The sequence below is a fragment of the Gymnoscopelus microlampas genome (assembly GCF_963454915.1).
Source record: "Gymnoscopelus microlampas genome assembly, chromosome: 11".
Classification (NCBI taxonomy): domain Eukaryota; kingdom Metazoa; phylum Chordata; class Actinopteri; order Myctophiformes; family Myctophidae; genus Gymnoscopelus; species Gymnoscopelus microlampas.
In genome coordinates, this window is record NC_139948.1 from 10,633,615 (window position 1) to 10,639,614 (window position 6,000).

Consider the following 6,000-nt stretch of genomic DNA (forward strand, 5'->3'; position numbering starts at 1 on the left):
TCCTTTTTTGGGGGTTATTAAAAAGGTATTAAAAGTCCTTAAATTGTCACTTCACTGTCAGCTGGGGACCCCCCCCCCCAAATCATGTCGGGACCCCGACCCACAGGTTGAGAACCACTGCTCCAGAGGACAGCCCTGAACATCAGTGTCTGGCTGGTACTGATATCAGCGTAGCGGCTTTCAAGCGAGAACACCCCCCAACCCTCTGGGCGTATATGCCAGCCGCCTGACGGCGGAAGATGTGGACTTTTTTTTCGTCGTTTGTTTTTTCTTTTCACCCCCTTTTCTCCCTAATGTATAGTCGTTATGGCAATTGATAACTCCCCAGTCCCCACACACATTTACAGTTACGTTTTGTTTCTCTACTGTGTCCAGTCTGAGAAACGTTGTCTAGTGTGGCGTACGGTGGAGTACACAGAGACTCTGTCTGTCTCTGTCAAACGGACCACATGTATGTCCAGGATAACAGAGATAACACGCGCAGAAAGGTTGCTATTTTGAGAGAGAAATGTCCCGCAATATGAATACATTTTGGTTTTAGGTTTTATTTTAAGTGTTGTATAATCGCAATATTGCACTCGAGGGTGTGCTTTTACCTTGTTTATTGGCACTTCAATAATCACGGTAAAGCACACCCTCGAGTGTAATATTGCTTAATTCAAATCCCTGACTCCGCGTAGTGGTGGGCAGCTAATTTTCCCACTGCGACACCCAAGCGCCTGGATGTGGACATATTGAAAGCTGTGGGTATGTTTTTTATGTGTGGGGAGGAATCAATTGGCTTAACGACTAAATTGGGAAGAAAATGGTATAAAAACACACCCAAAAAAAGCATTACACTGCAAGTTGTTCCTGAAGATTACATGTAAATCAGAAAGATGAAATGATTGCAGAAACCCCTCTTGACCAAGGACACCTGTGTGCTTGATCCCACTTCACTTAAAGAACTCTTTGCTCAGCCGTTCCTCGTGGCAGCTGGGTAATGCAGTTCCACAGCTGAACTAATTCATTTCACACCTCTGCTTTAGAAGTCCTGACTCCCATCTCCAGTCCCCCTCAATAGCTCACTTTATATTATCGTCGCTGTCGGGCAGAAACCTTGTATCTCCATATTTAAACTTTTTATGTTTTTAATGTTTTTTTTGGGGATACATTAATGCCGTACTTCACCATACTACAGTTTAGCAAAAATAGCCGATTTACAAGCTCGATGATTACTATCACGAAATAGAGTTTAAATGTATTAACAAAAAGATAAAAAAACTTTAGTTTTAACCCGCACAAAAAAATACAGTACCTTCAAGCTACAGATGTGTCCGCAAGTGATTCTAAGCTGCCCGCTGAATTCTTGTTTGCCAAGTTGAGTTCAAACAATAGGGAGTCTGATCACAGGCCGTACTGTATGCCGCATGTCATCCCCTCTCTCTCTCTCCTACCGTTCCTGTCTGTTCACTGTCACTATCAGAATAAGATAAGAAAAAAAGCAGAGGAATAAGCTTAAGAAAAGAAAGCGAAGATTATGTGTGAACAGTCGTGCCCGCAGGGCTCTTCACTTGCTTCCTCAGCGTCCTCGGAGGGCGATGACAGCACTTCCACTCAGTCCATCCCAAACATGCTGAGACCCAAATGCTTTATTTCACTCCTCTGGGTTCATAAGTAGCATCTCAGTAAAAGAGATTTCCTATAGCATGTCTGGACTGTTATTGTTCTATTAGTTTGTTATTGTTATTCATTGGCAATTAAGGCACAACAGTTAGGATGTTACAGCACAAGAAAAGGTACTGTTGTAGATACAACAGGGTAAAGACATCACACAAAAAAGAAGAACCATCAATAATGAACAAAACATACACCCTCACCAATCTTGCATCATGCAGGACAAAATAAATAGGCAGTGTCAGACAGTGTCCTTACTGCAATGACATGTTGTTAGTTCAGAGCTAATTAGACTGTTGAACGAGTAGAGCGACCATCGTGTGCTTAAATCTTCATGGCTGCTGGCACAAAAGACAGACCCTAGTCTTATTTATTTCCACTTGGGGTAGATTAATCTATCATATCCCGCCTCCTGCTCAATTGCCCCACAATCATGTATTACTATGTTGTTTGTGTCATGGGAAAAGTTGCAGGGAGCAACGCCCTCCCGTCTATGAGGGAATTGATTTGGAGACACCTTTTATACTAGATCTGAGGACGATTCTACAAATGCCTTTTAAATCAGTAGCTCTCACACTCAAGATCTTTCAAAAATGATCAAAAATAGCAGATGTACAAGCGGACAGACAGACAGACAGACAGACAGACAGACAGACAGACAGACAGACAGACAGACAGACAGAGAGTAGGAGGGAGGAAGAGAGGAAGAGAGGGATAGGAAAAGCACGAAGGACGGCTAGAGACGAGGGGAGGGAGAGAGAGAGGGAGGGGAGGATATATACACCACAGATGTAGTAGTTAGATTGCATTAAGTTGTATTACTTAAAATAAGTTCAGGTTTGTAGCTTTTACAACAGAGGACAGGTAATGAAGACCTTATTACAGCATGTTAATTTAAAGGCTGAGTTGTGTGCAGGACAGTTTGTTTTTGTGTGCCGTGTGTGTGTATGTGGAGAAGCAGCTAGCTCGTTACAGGCTTTGTATATTCATACCACATGGTGGTTATTATTGTACGACCATAAACCTTCTGTTGCACATCCCCATAATTTAGACTGCCAAGATACGTCAAATCAACAACTTGTGAGCCATATGCTCATGGGCCATTATGGGAACTCTAAGACTACTAAGACTACTACCTAATCAAAAGTCAATAGCTATGTCCACATGCGCTCTGGTGGCACAGTGGTAAAGTGCCTGCCCACCACTGTAGAGACTGGGGGTTTGAATCCATCACGGTGCATCCGGCTTTGTCGAGCGTCTTCGAACACTAACCGGGGCGGCACCTGTTGGGCGGGAGGAGAAGGACGAAGACTCTATGTCCTCCCGGTGGGGGCTCCTCACTGGCAGGTGAGTCAGTCAGCGCGATCTAGTATGAGAGTGACGACACTAGCATAGACTCCCAATGTTAGAATGGAATGTGGGAATGTCTATCTCAATGAGGAAGTTCCAATGTTTGGAACTACAGCCCATAGCGGCCCGCTTTGGGGCGAGATCAAAGTTTGACAGAACTCTCTCTCTCTATGGGTCTGGATTGAGTAGGATACAACAGCAGTGACAGTGACAGAACACAAATGTGTGTGGGGGAGAATTAATTAAACTTTATTGGTGAGAAAAAGGGGTACAAATTAAAACATAAAGCTACCCACAGCTGCTGGTGTATAATTAGAGTTGTGATTTCGGCAACTTCCATCCCTGAAGTTTGGTTGAACTCCTGGAATGCTCGCCAGAAAGTTCAGACCATCCACAACCACGTATTACCCTAAAGACCACATAGGTTTTCAAAGCGGTCAGGTGGGTCGCCAGGGGTCCAGGGAGGGCAATTGAACATTTTATTTGAATTCAGATTTTATTCATAAGCATTTTGTGCCAGTTTAACCACTTTCAACAAGGCACATTGGATATTTTTGTCAAAATAGTTTTTTTCCCCCCCAACTTTTCAAAATCTTCCACAACTTTTCACATTGCGTCAAAGTGTTGTGATTCTGTCATTCAACGGTGCTGTTTGCCACAAATAGCAGATCTACAAGCTCACAGCGTGCCGTGACAGGTTGCTATTTTCAAGTGAATACGAGATGTAGACTCAGGCGTCTGCGGGATAACATCAGAGAGACTGGCGAATGCAGGCGGAGCACGTAACAGTGAACTCGGAGCATCTGCAAAAGGGCTGTAATGAATAATGAACTATGTTGTCCATCAAGAGTATTTGAGGGAAGTAAGGTTGTCGACCACGGTACGTTACGAATAACCAATGAGGCAGAGAGGAAGCAAAAGTACGTTTGGTGTTGAAATGAGAGAGTGTCACAGAGTTATGCGCGTCTATGGTCTGATGCAAACCAAAGTGGGGGCCTTGAAATTAATGAAAGAAAATTGAAAACAACGGTAACAGAGACTCAGAGTTTGGCCTGTGAGTTTGATGTCCCCCAGGGGTTTATTGGGTCTCGCCATTTTATTAATTTCAAGGACACCCAGTTTGATATGCATTAGGCAATGAACGTCTATTTTATACGTTTCTTTCTTTTCATCTCTGGGTCCAAAAATCTACTGAAGTGACCTTGAGCAATTAAGGCATTAAACCCCAAACTGCTCCAATGGAGCTGCTCAATGGTCATCAGTATAAGACTAGTTGTCAGCTCCCTGGTTTTAATGTGTGTGTGTCTGTGTGCAGGGCGTGGCTGAAACTAGCATCCTAGCTTAACTTTCTTTCTTTCTTTCTTTCTTTCACATCAGAATGTTAAAGAGCTTGATCTATTTTGTTGTGCTATCTATTTTGGCTGCTATTTTCACGCACTGAAAATAGCCGTTTAATACACAATTATCCTCTAGTCTAAAGTACTGTATTTATTTTTGTACATCCTCCAGGCAAATAACGGGGGAAACAAACACACATCTCAATGGAAACAAGGCGTTTAAAGATACTTTTGTGCAAATCCCGTGCAGACACCCCGAGGCAACCTCTGCGATAGTGTCGTCTCTTATTCATTGTTATTTAATAATTTAATAAGTATGTATTTATCTTTAGTGCTGTTGACCGCAGTAGATGAAGTAAAACGATAAGGGAGCAATTATCCTCTCCCACTGAGCTTTTTAAGGCAGCCAACGGACATTATTGTGATGACTTTCTATACTCCCATGGCCAACAAGGAAGGCGTTGTTTTATTTTCAGGCTGCTTATGGCTGTCAGACCGTAGCTTTGCCTCACAAACAGCATTGCTTCCTACGTGACCATGCCTTGGGTTTTAATTATAGGAAATAACCGCCTGCATCTTTGTTTCACCGCAAGGGAATTAGATAAACACGCACAAATTGCTGTCGGGCAGAAACCTTGTGTATCCATATTTCAACTTTTTTAGGTAAATTAATGTTTCATTATACATGAGTGTCGCACAAAAGTAGGCTATTGAAAATAGCCAGTCTACAAGCTCACAATGCGCAACACTTGTACATTGGCTATTTCCGTTGCTTTAGACATTTTTTAAACTTAAAGTGGTTAATTGTCTGTGGGATTTATAAATACATATCCAACGAAAAGTATTTAACAAGAGTGAATAAATGATAGCCACCACTGGATCCATTGGAACACAGGTTCTTTTCCCAATTTCTTTAAAAGCAACAGTTTTAGACATACAAGGTTTCCACCTGCCAGCAACTAAATACACCAAAGCTCCTTTCTTTTCTCTATAAACTAACGAAATGCCTCAAGGGTGCCTGGAGAAAATGTAAATGTTGACAGATGGCAGAAGGGCCACTACAGTGGTCCGGGCTAATGGGAGAAAGTGAAATGTAGCTTCTTCTGTTTTTTTTATGCGTTTCTAAGAACTGGGGAACACACACCGATAAGACTCTGGAGACATTCCAGGACCGCTGTGACAATGTGCTGTCATGGTGGGATGCTGGCTGTCCGATTAGCCTTTCAACTGCACAGCCACAATCTTCACATTTCTGCATCAATTTCACTTGTGGTGGATAGTAACTTTTAAGTACGTTTATAGTACATTTTTACTCAATTAATGTACTTGAGTAAAAGTTATACCCCACTACATGTAAGAGGCAGCTTTGGTTACTAGTTACTTTGCAGATATAGCTTTCCAGCCCCCCCCCCCCCCCCCCCTCCCAGCAAAATGAGAGAGTTTAAACTCTTAAGCCCTTATTGTCTCCGCCAGGCCGAAGGCATGGCGAGAGAATATGTTTTACCCCCCGTCCGTCCGTCCGTCCGTCCGTCCGTGTGTCGTCCGTCTGTGAACAGCTAATCTCTAACACCGTTGGCCCGCTCGCTCCGAAACTGTGCACACACACTCCCTGGATGCCAATTCAGAACCTCTGCCCCAAATTTTCATATAGCCCTGT